This window comes from Carassius carassius, chromosome 3, assembly GCF_963082965.1.
Source record: "Carassius carassius chromosome 3, fCarCar2.1, whole genome shotgun sequence".
Lineage (NCBI taxonomy): Eukaryota > Metazoa > Chordata > Actinopteri > Cypriniformes > Cyprinidae > Carassius > Carassius carassius.
In genome coordinates, this window is record NC_081757.1 from 20,754,754 (window position 1) to 20,773,925 (window position 19,172).

Below are 19,172 nucleotides of genomic sequence, written 5' to 3' on the forward strand. Positions count from 1 at the left end.
ACACATGCATTAACGAAACGCGCTGCAAATCCTCACAACACATGCAATCAACAAACGTGCTGCAAATAGCACTGACCACAATGGAAATGTTTCAGGGAGACCTCAAAAAGTGTCGGACCCGACTTGTTGTTTATTGTGCAGTGGCTACAGTGGAGTTATTGGTGAACTGAAAGGTGAGTTTTTTTTTCATGGTTTTTTTTAAACACCACAATTGCTTTATCTTTTGGATATTATTAGCCTAGATACGCTGAATATTTACATGATTAAATGTAAAACGTTACTTAAGATGGCTAACTTTAATATTCTCAACTAAATATAATTTCAAGGTTAATAAAAATAAATTTGCAATGCTTCATTAATTGTTTCTTAATGTGTATATGCTGTGAGTATTTGCAGCATTTCTTAATTTATATGTGTTGTGAAGTATTTGCAACGCGTTTCGTTATATGCATGTGTTGTGAAGTATTTGCAGTGCGTTTCGTTGTATGCAAGTGTTGTGAGGATTTGAAACGCGTTTCGTTATATGCATGTGTTGTGAAGTATTTGCAGTGCGTTTCGTTGTATGCAAGTGTTGTGAGGATTTGAAACGCGTTTCGTTATATGCATGTGTTGTGAAGTATTTGCAGTGCGTTTCGTTGTATGCAAGTGTTGTGAGGATTTGAAACGCGTTTCGCTATATGCATGTGTTGTGATGATTTGCAGCACTTGTGTTGTCAAACTGATGAAGATGTTTTCTTCACTTGCTGATGTTTTTTGAATTTGCATGTGTTTTCTTAAGTTGCAGCGTGTTGAACTGTCTCGGCCACCGTACTCATGGCTTGTTGATCAAAACCGAAGAGTTGATTCTCAGTGAAAGTCTTCACAACTTATAAATGTTCTTTCATCGTTTGAGATGCAAAATGTTTGAGAACAAATAATCACATGCAAAATGATCCATTCAATTATCAAAATCTATCAGATAAGCATGTAAATTCCATAAATATCAGATGTGGAATCGTTGTGATGTCTGCTAAGTTTGTGAAAATGTAAATTTCATAAATGTTTCCAGAATTTCGGGGAAATTTTATGAATTTTTGGACAGTTTTGGATTTTTTATTTATTTATAAAAAATTACATTTTCAGAGACCTTTAGAAGTTTTCCAGAAATTGCCTGGAAAATGTATAGCCCTACTTGCCATTGTAAAGAAATGGGGATCACAATCAAGTTTGGAAGCATATATATAGAGTTTGTCCAGCACAATCACTACCATTTTTAACAAGGATGACCATGACAACCAGTGCAGTGCTGTATAAATACATATTTGTGCAGTAAATTTGTGTTACGTGTAAACTGTGAACATTCAAAGTTGCTTGTTGTGGAAAGGCAATAAAAAGATATGTAAGAAAATGTTATGGTGTAGTGTAAGGGGAAGATAACAGTGTGTAAAAATGAATAAGCAATGGTGAGATTTCAGTTTACATGTAACACATTTATTTAAACAAAAAAAAAAAAAAATGTACTGTATAAATAAAATTGTCATTTCCTTTTTGTGTACTACAGTGTTTACTTTTCCTAATACATTATTACAGTTGAAGTAGGCTGTGTGATAAACAGATAAAACAGACATTCTTGTCAAAAAAGTAAAAAAAATGCATATGACAAATATGAAATGAAATTGCATCAAACAAAATTAAATTTGCATGTACAGTTTTTCTCAGTAGCTTTGGTCCATTTTTCAAATCAGAAATGAAATTCTCAAAACCTCCACATCATCTAGTCTTTTGTACACATCATAAAACCAGTTTCTTGTTATTTTTTTTTACATGTTGCAATTGCTTTGATACATTCATGCAATTGTTTACATTTATCTGCAGTTTCCTACATTATTAGTTGCTAATGTTGCTTTTAATATATAATATAGTTTTCTGTGCAGTAGTCTTACCTCTCAAAACATCTAGTCTTTAGTCATCGTATAAGTCATTTAATGTACCATGGTGTAAAAGTGTAACTAGGAATTCTTTCCAGTCTTTCTCAGTCAATATCCAACATACCATAATGTGTAAATGTGTACTTTTGTACAAAATCTACTGTTCAATGTAACTGTCATCCAAACTGTTGCCATAGTTTACATCAGGTAATACTAACAAAGTGCACTGTTATATTGACAGCATGACTAAGCATTTTGACTATCTTGTTTGTGAACAATGACACAAGGACTTTTCATTCTGATAGCACTGATATGTTCATTGACATAAATACTTTTGAGACATGAATTAACGATTTTGAGTAAGTTACAGGCTTTTGCAGTGCATCTTTTTTGTGTGGTGCTATTTGTACAAATTATTTTGAGAAATGCACATACTTTTTTGCAAATATTAAGGATGGTATGAGAAATGCACCAAAGCGACTAAGAAAAACTGTAACACAAAAATAAATAAAATTACATTTACATATAACACAACATTTTGACCAGTGTGGCTCACACAATGACAAATATGCTTTCTGTTTTGGCGATATTGGCTATGTCTCTGACAAAATAACTAGGTTTTAAAGCATGAATTCAATGTTTTAGATGAGTTACTACCTTTTGCAGACACGCAAAAGGGTTCTGATGTGTCAGTTAACAGTTTTGACAGTTGCACTTTAAGTTTAGAGATTAAGACTGTTTTGAAAAATGTGCCAAAGCATTTGAGAAAAACTCTTAACAGCTACGATGTGAAAGACCTGTTGACATCACTGCGCAACATCCAGATTTTTGTTCCACAGCAATGTTCTATTATCTTGTGGCAAAAGGATGCAATTGATCAAATTTGCTTATTAAAATAGTGTTTGAATTAAATTAAAATAAATTAAATTTATGCATTTAGCAGACGCGACTTACAGTGCATTCAGGCTATCAATTTTTACATATGTGTTCCCGGGGAATTGAACCCCCAACCTTGCGCTTTGATAGCGCAGTGCTCTACCAATTGAGCTACAGGAACACTAATAATTTATAATTTTGTGTATTAAAAAAATTGTGTATTAAAGCCATTTTGGAATGTAAATGTTTTTTTAAAGTAATGTCAATTGTTGCCATTCATCAGTGAAAATATTCACAAAATATTCACTACATACATCATGTAGTTTAAATGTCATTAATGTCATTATGTTATGTTGCATTCCACAGTTCGATTAAAGACTGCTGCTCTCTTACTTGTGTGAAAAGAAGCTCACTAAACTTTGGTCTATTTGACCTTTCTTGACACCCCCCTCTCTCTCTGCTCTCTGAGAGACAGCTGTTCCTGTCTTGGAGTGTTTGGTCACTGCTAATGAGGGGATGCTTTGTGGTGTCCCTCTGTCCAGAATGGTCTCTTTAGTTGTCTCTCTGTTTAGCGGTATGTCTAGACCTTTCTTTGACCAGCTTCTCATCAGAAGCAGAATCCCCATTAAGGACGGTCCGTTGTCAGTTGAATGAGAATAGAGCATAGTATGTGTGTGTATTTGAGTGTGTGAATCAGGGAAACAGCAAAGTCTTTTCCACTGTGCTCTTACTCAGGATATAAAGCACATCATTGAAATTGCAAAGGATTCCAGCTTTGAGCATCTGTGGCCACTCTAAGCCCATCTCTGCAGATGCATGTCCTGTGCAGATTATGTCAGCTTGCTGTCCACGGGACTCACTCTATTCAGTGAGAACCTACTCAGGGAGGAGGGAAACTCAGCAAACACTATAGCAGTTACAATGTATATACCATTGTTAAAGTCTACTCAAGTGGTTATGGATTTTTTTTTTTAAATGTAGCTGGATTCAAAGTATGTCAGGTAAAGAAGCATTCATGTAGGACATTCTGAAATATTTCATATTTCTTGTAAATTGGGGCTAATTCACATCCTGTTTATTTACAGTTTTATTTTATTTTTATTAGTTATTTAATAAGGCTTATAAAAATGCATATTAGTCGTAGAAAATATTTTTGAAAATAATATTATTGTATTTTATTATTTTATTTTATATGAATATGTAGTGTGTATGAATTAATTAATTTGTAAGATAAATAATTCAAACAATACTGAATCTTATCTAGATAACACTAACTATTTGAATTCCAAAAAGACATGAGTTTATTTTGATTACTTTTTGAGGTTAATTTTGATATTAATGATTTTTCCAGAATTTGAAAATATAATCCTATTACAGGATCTCTTAGTAATATAATAATGCTTCTGTATAACCTGCAGTACATTCTCAAATCGTGTGTACACACGCCAGAAGGTTACATTAATGCTAAAAGCTCTGCTCAACCAATCTAGCGCTGACTTTTTAAGAGAAACGATCCTACTAGGTAGATTGTACAGGTCAATGCAACTACAAGCTGTTGTCTTAACCTATTCAACTGTTTTGACTATCAGCCAAACACAGACATTTAAAGGAGGCCAGATTCAATTCTGAACAAACTGCCAGTGCATGCACCGAAATTGAAGAGATCGTTTTAAATTAATTTGCCTGTCCTCATGCATTAGAGAGCCTACATAATGAGTCATTAGTCCAAATTGTTTTGCCACAGCATTTGTCACTGAGGATCAAAGCAATATTGCATGAGTGGTGTACAAACGTCTGAGACAAACTCACAGCAATGCTTTGACAGGCCTCGCAACTCGCAGCATGTCATTTTAAGAGAGATGCTGATAGACTGATGAAATTGCAGAAAGGCAGAAAAAGAGGAGGTTGGCTTGTTGGTAGCTAGAAAAATGTGGTTAGAAAAGAAAAGATCATACCTTATCATTGATTTTACTAATGATGAGTGCCCCCAGTGCAACAATAGTAATTTTGCCATAAAACTGTCAGCAGTTCATCAATCTCTGGAGGCCTTTCCTCCCTCAGAGGAAGATTTATTAAATGCTTACAGTCATGAGCCTGGATTTGCCTGGTCTGTCTGTAGCATACAACAGAGCTAGCCTTTGAGATGCTCACTCACACTGTTACGCGGTGAGCGTCGCTTTCTCTCTCTGTATTATTCTTCATCTCGCTGTATGTCTTTACATGTTACAGAAGCCCATTTGGTTTTCCATGAAGAACAAATTCTTCACAAGAGGAAATCCTCTAGTTCAGTGATTTACAATCCCAACCCTTCTGATTGTTTTTGTCTTTTTATCTCTTTTGAGCTTGTGTATTTTGCCTGTGTTCTTGAGGCAGTCGTGTGCAGCCAAGACATGCACTTTAAATGCCTGAGGACTGAGGCCTGTCTGCCAACAATAGGAATTTCCCTGGTTTACACAGGATAGATTAAGCTCATCCTTTTTTTTTCCTTTCTCAAGAGCACATTATGGTTCTGCTTAAACCGTTTTGTGCTACACTTCGCAGCTATTGAATACCAGAGTTCATGGTATTGGATACTTAGTCGGATATGTTCAAGTTCTCGTTTTGTTTGAGGATAAAGTGCAGCCTCTACTGTCTGAACATTAAAACATGAACCTCAAATGAATTTTTTCTTCATTAATTCAAACAGACCCAAACAGACAAATACATATGGTCTCGACAGATGTCATACAGTAATATAATCTATGCTTCTGAACAACACCAGCCGTATTCATGACTCAAACCTGCGTGTTATTGTGACCTCGCATTACGCTGCCGTGACTTTCAAAATCTCTGTTACATATTAGACACTACTGCATTTCCACACTAATGCCATTTGTCATGCGGCTTAAGTTTTGAACACCTGGGTATCTGTATACAAAGTGATTGGCAGAATCTCAAAGATGAGTTAATTAAATTAAAGATTTAATTAACAGCTTGGAGATGAACCTGTAAGCTGCAGGCGGTGTGAGCGATCAGTGTCTACAGATAGTTTAGAGATAAACGGACACATCATGTTTAGATGTTAATCGAGGGGAAGCTGAGGGCTCCACCCACATGACACCTCAATCATCCTAACCCTTTATTACACAGAGTAAACATCGTAAAAAGCCACTTTAAAGATGATGAGAGAAATCCAAATTTTGCTTAATATTTATAATGATGTGATTAAATTATTGTTTTTGCTGTCAGAGCTTGCTCCCGCTGCTCTTCCACTGCTCCTTTGAAGTCAGTTTTAAGTTGTGTTTCATGTGGTCATGGAGTCTGCTCGTATTGCTTTCCAAACGGCACACAGTCTTACTTAAATACACACCGAGCACTGTAATTTTTTTACAAGTGAAGGTGCAATTTGCTGTAAATGCAGTATCAGGGTTTCAAAAACCATAGAGGGCCATTTCATTTAAACTCTTAATATTTAGGAGAGGGGAAAAATGAATAAAAAGTTAAAATGCACCTAAACAAGAGCTGCATCCTATAATTAAAAGGCATAATCATATAGTGTTTGAAAGTGAATTGCTACACCTGCTGCTTCCCATGCATAATAATTTTCAGACTTACAGACACTCATTTCTGTATCAATGCTAGATCAAATCTAGTCTTTCTAGATTGTTTTAGATATGCCTAAGAATTAACAAATTAACAGAATGTATGGTAACACTTTAGTATAGGAACCAATTATCACTATTAACTAGTTGCTTATTAGAATGCCTATAATTAACATATTAGCTGTTTATTAGTACTTATAAAGCACATAATCTGCATGACCATATTCTATGTCCCTAATCCAATCTACTACCTAAACTGAACAACTACCTTACTAAGTATTAATAAGCAACAAATAAGGAGTTTATTGAGGCAAAAGTCAGAGTTAATGGTTTGCTAATAGTGAGAATTGAACCTTAAAATAAATTGTGGTCGAATGCATGTATTAAATGAAAGAATCACTTGAGCTTTTTTACTGTCCTTAAATGCACAGTTCACTCTAAAATGAAAATTCTCCAATCTTTTATTCACCCTGTTGTGGGGCACAAAACGAAGCTATTTGGAAGAACACTGAGGTCCAAATAACATTGGACCTTCACTGTATAGATTAAAATGAAGCCATTTGTCAGAACACCTTTTTTTTTTTTATTGCACAGAGTACAAAGAAATTATTTCAGGTTTGGAATGACATGACGGTAATTAATTCACGACAGAATTGTCTCAACCTAAAATCCTGTGTATTCTGTGTATAATGGAAGATTCTTATTTAAATAAAGTTGCAAAATGTCAAGATTAGCATATTTCCCTGGTTTCAGAATAACATTCTAGAAGATGTATGGTGACTATGCACTCTTTTTTCAAAATTATGCAGCTTTAATTTATTAAAAACACTCCTCGACCACATCCTGTCTTAATGCATGTTATCTTATCTTGGTGTCCATTGTGACACTCTGAGTCATAATTCAATTCTAAAAAGTCTCAGAAAAACACTGGTACTATTTCATCAAATGATATGTGGTGTTTAAACTGTTTAACACAGTTTGGCCATAAAGCTGCTTCAGAGCTGCTCCATGATGTGAATATATGGTTATCAGGATGACACAGATGATACATAAATCACATTTCAAAGCTGGTTCTTTTCCATCAGTTCACAAGAGGCGAACAATGTGTGTCTTTCAGTATGAGGACACAGCTGGTCTGGTGCTGCATATTAAGTATTATAAACAAGCATTGCACCTATTTTATTTGGGAGATTATCATCTTCTAGGCTTATTAGGAGGACATTTCCCATAATATTCTGAAGATAGGTTTACGCATGAATCCCCATGACTTTGCATTTTGTTATAGACTAGTTCTTGTATTGTGATACTATGCCATTGAGTAACTTTTGTCTCATATTACCCACATTGCTACAAAGATTGTCAGAGACTTTGTTGAACATCACCAGACAAGAATTCCCTTGCACCACAAACTGAAAAACATAAAGGTGTGATCATGAAGGTCGTGGAAGTTTTGGATTATGTTACTTGTTTTGCTGCTAATAAATAATGATTCATGTGATGTTTTATTCAGTCCCTTATGAAACTGGTGACTAAAATATTGTTTATTGGAGTAAAAATGTACTCATATATGCACTAATAAAATGTAAATATGTGCTGTTGACAAAACTGAGTTCCTGGTGTCTTAATTATTGTATTGTATATTTACAATTTGACATTTTTGCCAAAGACAAATAGAGCTGCCATGTCTTTATGAAAGTGTCTGTCACTCAAGAGAGAGGCAAAAACATAATTTGTCCTCTGAGGACAATCCCCTTCACCTAAGTTGTTTTTCTTTTGCAGGTTGAGAATATTTTTACAAGCTTTTACAGTCTACCAGAGACAAGACCCAACATACTGTAGAGCGCTGGTGAGACATGCTTCAGATAATGGAGTAAACATGTCATGTAGTTACAGAACTATACGTGGGGAAATCATGTCAAGATACTCAGGCAGATGATGTGTTTCATACATGAACACAACTGGAAAAGCGCATAACTAGGTGTGACAATATTTGTGTAGTCCCTGATTGTAGTCTGTAAATTCTCTGTGATGTCAGATTGGTCCACAACATTTATCCTCAGTTTAGTAATATCTAAAATGTATTCTTCAAGTTATTCTTCTCCTATAATAATAAAAGTGCAATCCAAAATATATCAATGATATGTCAAATAATCAATAATAAGTTCAGTTTTTGTAGAGAAAAAAATGTTGCTGCAATGGTTGCTGTTCAAAAATGTTGAGCCAAAACAACATTTACATGTAATAGCACATCTCAGTATTTTGATATTTATACATTTCCCACAAACTAAAATGGCACTGAAATGTATTCATATCTCAAGGAGCATGTATTGTGACATATTTGTTGTAGCTTTACATTAGCGGAACATTTGAAAAAATTACTCAGCAGCTTTCCTTGGTCTTGTTCCATGATTGTGATGGTCTCTAAATTTGCACAGCTAAGCTGCACAGAACAGCAAGCCCTTGTTACATTAGAGTCCCCTTAACCCTCCCTCTCCATCCAGTTCTCCATCCTTTCTATTTTTAGAGAATATTTCTTTTCCTGATAAAATACAGTAAAATGCACTCAGGGCCACATGTCTGCCTCCCTCTGCTGCGCTCATACACAGTGTATATTTTTAAAGTTCTTAACTGCTGACTGGCTCGCTGACCTTCCTTCATTTTATATAATGCATGAAAAATTAATTCCAAAAATAAATATAGGCTTTTCTACCAAGTCCTACCGAGGTCTGAGCAAATTACCTTTTTAGATTTTCTATAAGTTCATTTTAAAGCAGATAATTTTTCTTCCTTCATTTTACTTTCAATATACTTATTGTTGCATTTTGTGTTCAAGAAGCACTAAATCAGTGTTTACATTTTTTGTGGAAACAGTAAAACATTTTTGTTCATGGTTGAATTTTTTTTTTAATGGAAATCTTTTGAAAGATTATAAATGTCTTTACTCTTTTGATTAATAACTTTGAATCAGTTTAATACGTACTGAATAAAAATAAAAATTTCTTTAAAATCATACTGATCCCTAATTATATATAGGCCTATATCTCAGTTATGCACAGTCATCAAATAACATGTAGCTTTTCCCAGTGTAACTACAGGAGGACATCTGACCCGAACGTCCACTTCTTTCTTAAAGATCTCAGTGAATTTTCCTGAATTTCCCATAAAACGCTAGCATATTTGTCATTTGTCAATATACTGTGTGTAGTGGTGATATGTGGAGGGAAGAGATCTCAGTTTTAGGCCTGTCATTTCTTATGACAAATCATATCTCTGCATCACTGACACAAGCATAAAGTATCTTCTTAAAGGCATAACATCATAGTTTAGTACCAGGTATAAAAATGGACTTAAATCAGAATTCAAAGTAAAAGCCAAAAGTTTTCTTGGCGTTTCTTCTTGCTTTATTTGGTCCAATAAAAAATGAAAATGCTTTGCACCAATTTCAAAACTGTAGTCCTTTTTATGCTGTTATGAATGTGTAGACACATATACTTATGAGCACCATTTTTTGGCTGGACTATTCTGTGAAAACGGTTTCATTAGTATGCTCAGTACAATTTGTCATGTATTACCTGTTTTGACGTTTCCCACACAAATTACTTAACTTGATGCTGAACCTCTTTTTACCTGTTTCAGAGAGAAGAAAATAGACTTATTTTGGTTTACATGATGCATCGGGATAAGGAATAGGACGCCTCCCTCCCGAGGTCACTGAAGTAACACCACAGCAAAACCATCCCACTTGATGTGGCAGGATGTGCAGGTAACAACAGCAAATAAGTGTTTCAATAGCAATTATTAGCTGCAAGTGAGGTATGTGTGCGTGTGTGCGTCTGGGGCAGTTCTTGGGCTTTAGAGTGTGGGTGTGCTCTGAGAAGAGCAGCCACTCAAAGCTTTTCATTAGTTTTGCCTTGTTTCTCCTTTTTCCCTCTCGAGTGTGTAATGTGTGTTGGGACACAATGGGAGGATCTGCTGAATTGTGATGAGAGGCTGTAGACTGTGTTTGCTGGCGCTCTGAAGAGCCTCTTCACCAGGCTTTGGTCACAAAGGCCTTTGGGATGCACCCATGGCTTACTTTGTTCACTGGAAGCATTTCACACGCACCCAGGGCAACAGACAGGCAGGGCTGAGGCCTCAACACTCGGCACAGTTATTGAAAAGTTTTTGTGCTTTTTTTTTTTTTGTCCACCTATTCCCCATCCCCACCACACCTCCTTTTTACCACAAATCCTTTCTCAGTGGTATTGTTGTTCAAATACCACTGTTGGGCAAACAGAACACTCTTCTTTTTCTCTCTTCTTTACCCATGATCTCGCCCTTCAAAATATCCGACTGTAATTGTCATGAGTTCTACATCAGTAACATGTTTGTCACCTCACTATAGTCCTTTTGACAATGGACATTACATCTTTATCAGGAAAGTATGAAGTGAAGTAAAAGAGTGAGTTAAATGATCACTTTCATTTTTATTGCATTTGTTTGGACTGGCTTCTCTTTCAGTCAGTGTTTGGCTGGATTTATTTTACCATTGCTCACCAATGAAGGTTATGACTTTAGGCCTTTGCCGTAAAAGTCATGCTGTAGAATTCTATGTCTTGGCTTTAATTCCCTTCTGGAGATCTCATATTTATGATTCACACATTTGCTGTAGGTCAACTTGCTATGCTTATGAATATTTACCATATGTATGCCATATCTGAAATATGTGTGCACACAAACAAGAGAAATAGCATTTTGTATCCCTAACAATCTTTTATCCCGGTGAACAAAATAATGCAGTTTTTCTGACATGCCTAGAAACCTCCATCTCCACAGCAGCTTAAGTGTCACATGAAAAAATTATGTGTCAGGGTTGGGGCCTGATAAAATATTGATGGTGGTCAGTGGCCCAGAGCTACTGTATAGTGTAAATTTCTGCTCTGGATGAAAGGAAGTGGTGATTGGGCCCATCCAGAATCAGTGCACATTTATGAGAGCATTTACTTTATGCTATAATATCTAATAAATGTTCAGAATCATGTTCATCGGACTCTAGTACTCTAGGACTGTGAACCAGTGATGCACAGAACTGACCTGTATTGGTATATTTTGGGGGGATATCAAAAAGTCCTTATAAAAACCAATTACATTTATCAGAAAGCAATTAAAATAATATAGTTTATATATCATATAAAAATCGAATTATTATTATAAATGTATCTTTTTAAGATCCAGCATATGTTGGGAACAGATCAGAGATTTTACAGTTTTCAGCACTGGGATGAACCTGTAAAGAACATACTGTATTTGTGCTCTAAAGAATTAATAAATATATAGAGATGTATTCTTCACAACAATATGGCTACAAGACTGAATGGTTGAATAAAGAGTAATGCAAATCAGTTATTTTAGGCCAAGCTTGGTGGGAATGTGTGAAAACTTATTTCTGCATGTTTGACTAGGACGAAGTTGCATCTCTGTCTATTTTCATGGGTTATAAAGATGAAATGAATAAAACATGGCTTCATCTTTGGAGCACTTTGCTAAGATGTTGTATCACTGAAAACAGCAGCACTCTGTCAGATCAGATTTAGAACAGTGCAGTGACACACCTCTGCCAAGGAGATGATAAAATGTACAAGCTGTATAAGGAGAGCAAGGGCATCCGTGGATGTCTCTCTGTATAGCGAATTTGTTCCACCATATAGTGCTGACACATACATGCGCACACACTTCCTCTTGATTTTTTTTTTCATATTAATCTGTAAGTGTTCATTTTCCCAGTAACACAAATTCTGACATTCTGCAGAGTGTGATTTATGATAATTGGGTATATGGCAATAGAGACCTTACAAACTGCAGGACTAAATATATTTTTGTTGTCTACTCAGCCACTTCACCTCCTGAAAATATTACGAGTATTTGGAATAATGTCTCATTGGGATGCTTTTCAGATGTTAATCCATCATGAGAATGTGGTAAAGTGTCTTTTGAGGTCTTTAGATCTGCCTTGTCAATTATTGCTTGTGTCTCTGAGACCAAAGGAGAGTTAATTATTATTTGCCAGTGCAGTCTGAGGAGTCCAATCCTTTTATGACTGGTTTCTTGAGCTGGAGACAAGGGAGTACTCCCAATCAGTGATGCCCATCTAACCATTAGAAGAGATTCCCATTCCCATTCCATTCCTGTCATCTTTAAATTGCAGTGCACTTACACTGTAGTTGAGAACAAGAGGGATAGTTATGGTAATGCAAAGGAGTATGTGTGATTCTAGTCTTTTATTATTTTTACAGCAAACAGAGACACAAGCTGAATACTAGTATTTTACCATTAACTACACATCGGTGTGAAAGCATTTTTCCTGTCTTGTGTCCGCTTTGGTTTTGAATATTACTTGGGAGTTATTGGTGATAAACAGTGTGGATGAGTGTGAAAATATATGTGTATATTTCCACTATCATTGTCTACTGAATACACGTTGACCTTTTGTGACTATATGCCCCCATAGCATGTGAAATATAGTTATATTGATGTGTTATCCCCTAGGGGTGTGAGGTGGAACTGCAGGAGGTTTTTAAGATTGTGACAAATCTCAAACTTGAACTCAGTCGGTGTTACAAAGATCACCATTTCTGATCACATGACTTTTGCTTAGAATGGGCAATTGGTGTTACTCTCAGTTAAGCTGCTGATGATTTGGCTGTGGGTGTCGGTAGCTTGTAACATTTTTCAACTCTAATGATTTCATATGACTCTCTTCTCAAAGCAGAAACACTTTTGAAGAGATGTATATCATAACAAAGCAGACTGATAGATGGGGGTCAACACTTATAATTCTACATTTAAAATCAAATGCACTTCATTATCTCAGGATTCCTGAAATTCCTTAAAGTGATCATAGGATGCCCATTTTCCACAAATTTATATGATTCTTTAGGGTCTTAATGAAAGTCTGTAACATAGTTTGGTTAAAATTTCTCAATGGTAGTGTAAAAAAATTTTTTTTACCCTTTCAAAAACGTCTCCGGTTACTCACGTAATCTTGGTTCCCTGAGAGGAGGCAACGAGACATTACTTATGGGGAAATCAATTTTCCTCAAAATTATGAAATCTGATTTGAATAACTCTTTTGCTTGCAAATAGACAATGGAGCCCCCGCCCTCACCTGATTGGCTGACAGCCCTCAATATAGGTGACGGGTCACCTATATTGAGCGCCAAAAAACCTCAGAATCTTCGACTGAACGAGAGCTATGAGGCTGGAAGGCTTTCCACACGGCAGGTTACGTAATGTCTCGTTCCTTCCTCTCAGGGAACCAAGGTTACGTGAGTAACCGGAGATGTTCCCTTATCGAGTACTGGACCTTGTTGAAACACCTCTTGGCACCGAGACAAATCGGCTCCTACACCTTTGTAACCCTGCGCAACACTGAACCGGTGTGATATGGGGAAAATGCAGCAATATGTTGGTGCGTTGGAATACACTGCCGGCTAATAATGCGGGCATAATAAGGGGGCCACATTAGATAGCTAATGAATACATCAACCACAGCTATTACTAAAATAACTCACTCTGCCTATACGACCTGGTCGAAACCATGGCTAGGGCACGCACCAGGTAGGGCGTGCTCATAGCCTAGTCCAATGACTGCTCAAACTCCCTCCTCCTGCACTGACTGTGTGATGCGAACCAGGGAATTTCCAAGTTATAAAATCTCGTAAACGTCTTGCGAGACGACCAGCCCGCTGTGAACAAACGTCCTGAATAGACAACTCCTTTCACCCAAGCCCATGACGATGCCAAAGTGTGGAGTGGGCATGGAACCCCATTGGGCAAGCGGTTCCCCGGGAAGCATAAGCCAGTCAAACTGCCTCCACTATCCCGTGTGATAGCCTCTGCTTCGACAGCGCGCTGCCCTTCTTGGCACCCGTGTAGCAGACGAAAAGTTCGAAACTGCCTAGTTCTGTTAACATAAGCATGCAGGGCACGCACGGGCAGTGTTGGTCATCCTACTTTAAAAAAGTAATTAGTTACAGTTACAAATTACTTCTCCCGAAATGTAATTGAGTTAGTAACTCAGTTACCACATTGTAAAAGTAATTAGTTACTCAGCAAAGTAACTGTGACATTATTTTTTATGTTCTATAACGCTATTACGTCCTTTAACATCTTTATTATATAAAATGTTTATATTAACTGATTGAAGAATAAAAACACTATAAGTATTTTAGAAAATGCTGTATTTATTTGAATTCAATAGATTGCAGCCTGCCATATGATATGCATAGAAATAAAAACATATAAAAATAATTATTGAAAATAAAATTGTGCAAAAATAAAAAAGTGCAAAATTAAGACAAACTAATTTAAACTTGGGTAAAAAAAAACAAAGGGAAACATGGCCATTAGTGCAAATCTCTGAAACTGTATATTAGGCCTAAGTTACTGCACAATAAACAGAACACTATCCAACTCTTAAATATTCAGTACAGTAACATGTTAGCATGTGTTGATGTGAGGTGGTTCATAAGATTTGAGTTGCTTGAGGCAGACGTGGATAAAGAAACAGAAACATTCTTGCCTTTAATTTCAATTAATGAGAAGTAGTGCCGGTACTTCCAGTTCGAGAACGCCATTATCGCTGACGCTGTCTTGTGTTTAGTGGTTGTCAGAGCGTGCAGTAATGATGTCCGATTCGCGAACGAATCGTTCAATTTAACCGGTTCTTCTCAGTGAATCGGTTGAACCAGTTCAGCAAATCGAACTGAATCGTTTGAAACGGTTTGCATCTCCAATAAGCATTAATCCACAAATGACTTAAACTGTTAACTTTTTTAACATGACTGACACTCCCTCAGAATAAACCAATGTCCCGGAGTAATTCATTTACTCAAACAGTACACTGACTGAACTGCTGTGAAGAGAGAACTGAAGATGAGCAGAGCAGAGCCAGAGCTGATTCTCGTTCTCAAGTCAGGAACCGGTTGCATCGGTTTTTTCAACCGGTTTATTGAATCGAACCATCCGAAAGAACCGGTTCGCAGAAAAGAACCGAACTTCCCATCACCTAGCGTGCCGTGCAGTGAGACAGGGTGAGCAGGGCACCACCCACCCAGCCAATCATCATCTGATTTGCAACGGCGTCATCATCCCCACTCCTGCTCTCTCAAGGCAGCTGATGTGTAGCCAAAAGCATGACACCTCGTGCTTTATTCAACCAAATTGTAGTAACGCGACACTTTCTCAGTAAAGATAATGGCATTGCAAAGATGGCAAAAGTAATTAATTAGATTACTCCGTTACTGAAAATTAAACTCTGTTAGTAACGCTGTTATACTTAAACGCCGTTACTCCCAACACTGCGCACGGGGCACAAAGCGCACTTCTGAGACACTGAATTACTGTCCTCATCAGGGCAAAATGCTTGAATTGTAACTACCTCAGCTCTGTATGATGTTGAGAGCACTTTAGGCGAGTAGCCGCGTTTGGGTAAAAGTCTGACCATACAATTTTCCGGTCCAAACTGCATACACGTGCTGTTCACTGACAGGGCATGCAAGTCTCCCACTCGTTTCCCGCAAGCTAACATGAGCAGTAGCACCATCTTAAATGAGAGCACCTTAAGGTCGCCAGACTCGGCTGGTTCGAAAGGTGGGTCGGACAGCACACTAAGCACTAATGACAGGTCCCAGACCGGCATCTAATGAAGGTGGGGTGGATTAAGCCGCCTACTGTAAGCAGCTCCCCGGATAAAGCTCACATCCCCTGAATGGCCATCTAACAAGTCACGAAAAACGGCGATAGAGGCCACGTAGACTTTCACTGTAGAACTGCCAGCATCCAGATGATCCTGTAGGAAGGTCAGAATAATGGAGATATCGCAACTCCTGGGGTCCTCCTTTTTGTCAACACACCAGTTAGCAAATACTTTCCACTTCAAAATGTATAAGCACCTCGTCGAAGGGGCTCTAGCCTCTGCTATTGTCTGCAGCACTCGCTGAGATACTCTACGCTGATCTGCCACACATGCAGGTCCCAAATCTCTGGGTTGGGGTGCCATATGGTGCGTCTCCCTCCAGAAGGGTTGCTGTCAGCGAAAAGTACTAAGGGCAGTGTGCATTCTCCTGCGACGCAAAGAGGTCGATCTCCACTTTGCCAAACAGATTCCAGATCATATTTATCGTTTGCGGATGGAGCCTCCATTCTCCGTGTACAATGCCGTCCCTGGACAGCATGTCCGCGCCGCAATTCAAACTGCCCGGTTCGTGCACTGCTCGAATCGACAGAAGTACCCTGTCCATCCATAACAGCAGCTGTCTCACTAATCCCTGCAGGGATCATCAACGCAAACCTCCCTGGTGATTGATGTACGTCACCACCGCTGTGTTGTCCGGTCTGATGAGAACATGACGATCTTTCATGAATGGAAGGAGACTCTGCAGGGTTAGATGAACCGCTTCCATCTCCAAGCATTTTATATGCCAGCGCATCTGCTCCCCTGCCCACGTACCGAATGCTGGTCTGCCATAGCATAGGGCTCCCCAGCCTGATAGTGATGCATCTGTAGTGACCACTATACGTCTGTCCATAGCAGCACCCTACTTGAACATGGTCGTGCCGGACCAAGGTGCCTCGAGACATGAACGCGTTATGATGTGAGTCCAGTATCATACCCAGGAATGTGATAGACTGGCGCGGCTGAAGTGTGCTCTACTGAATGTTCACAGACAGCCCCAACCCTGCCAGGTGGGTGAGGAGTCTGTGTTTGTGTTCCTCAAGAGCGTTTCTCGACCACGCGATGACTAACCAGTCGTCGAGATAGTTCAGTATGTGCATTCCACTGAGCTTCATGGGAGCGAGCGCTGTATTCATGCACATTGCAAATACGCGCAGGGCCAGAGCCAGCCTGAACGGCAACACTTTGAACTGGTACAACACACCCTCAAATGCAAAACGCAGGAAGTGCCTGTGATGTGGGGCTATCTGGATGTGGAAGTACACATCCTTCAGATACACTGCAATGAAGTAATCGTCGGGCTGAATGTGGAGAGAGGAGATTTCTGCCCATAGCAGCGGGGCGCTCTGTTCTGATACCTCTGTCATAATCACACTGCCGAAGCAGGGTGGTCTGCGAGCAAACTGGAGCGTTTTAGCCGCGTTTTACCATGTTGATCACCCAATAAGATGCCAATAGGATGCTGCGCTCAGATGGCTTGATAGAGGAGACATTGATACATGCTGCAAGGGGGTTGCGCGCTAGCCACCGGGGAAGCATTTACCGCTACACGAATGGCAGGTGACTCATCCGCGGCTTCTTGCACGTGGACATACATAGTCACATCCTCTGGTTTCCCCGAGCTTCCACTCTGAGAAGCATCTCCCTAGGGAGAGGCTTCGCTTAAGTTGAGGGTAATAGTAGAGGGAGGAAGAAAGCTCTTTGCTGAGGCATATAATGCATGTTTGAGGCATATAATGCATGTTTATTGACACAGCGGTTTTATTGTAACAACATTTACATTGTCGACAAACTCTGGGCGGGAACATGCCCTCTTCACCGCGGGTCCGATAAACACATCCCGCGCTCTCTTCCCCCTGGCATGAGCATCAGGAACGCTGCTTTTTTTTGTCCACTGGGCGCCATTGGCTGCTAGAGGCCGTTTTCGCACCAAAACGGTGCTTCCTGAACTGCCTCTGGCAGAACGGTGGCTCTGACTCATGACACTCTACGGCGTTCGGGAATGCGTGCCTGGCATATCCCGCCTGGTGCTGTGCTGAAGAGGACCTGGACCTCGCTGCAGGGGGGGCTTGAGACCGTTTCGGCAGGAGCATCATCTTAAACTGCTTGACAGTTTCGGCATATTTCTCCGACAGAGACTCCACCGTAACGCCAAAAAGACCCGTGGGGCTCACCGGCGCATCCAGGAACTGCTTCTTTTCTTGTGATTTAATCTGATGTCAGCTCACTCTGGGCGGGCTTAATGTAAGAGTCAAGTCTGTGCTGAAATGCTACTGTCAATCAAACTATTGTGGACGGGGCCTGTTTTTGTGACGCCACACAGACAGGCATCTGAGATTAGCTCGATTTTAGAAAGGGGTAAAGATTTTAGTAGAAACACTGGGTGGATATTTATAATTGTAGGGTGGTTGTGTACAACACTGCCAACACACATTTCAGTTCAAACAACTTGTAAAAGTGCATGTAGCATCATATGACCCCTTTAAATCACTTATATTTCAAACTTTCACAAGGGCAATAGCAAAGCTTTTAATCTGTATGGAAACCATTAAGACATAATATTTTGACTGCCAAAAATGCTGTGGATTAATGGAAAATGTAATGAAATTAAGTGGAGTGATTTATTGCCATGCAGTACAGAGATTTACCATAGGAGGGGTGTTAATCCTCATGCTAACTTTTTAAAAGCTTGCTCCTGTTTGTGCTTGTACTGCATATCAAAACTGCACAAAAATGACTCAGCAGAGGAATCATTTTATTCACCAATAATCATTTAAAGGTATATGATTTTTTCTCTATATGCTAGTGTTCCTTTTTATACATTTTAGGTAAGTGGACACTTTTTGTTTTGATTCAGTGTGATTCTTCTCTGTTTTAAAGCTCTATCCTGCTGCCACTATTAATTTTTCACAGTTGTTATAGCCTATATACAGCAGTGAGGTAGTCACACACAGCATACAGTTATATTCTGTATTTCTGTATTTTGTATTTCAATTACTATTACAATTTATTTGTCTTTAACAAATCAACCTTTGAAAGAGGGATAGTTTGATTGAAAGGTTAATATAATTGCAGGCAGCCATATCACCCTGG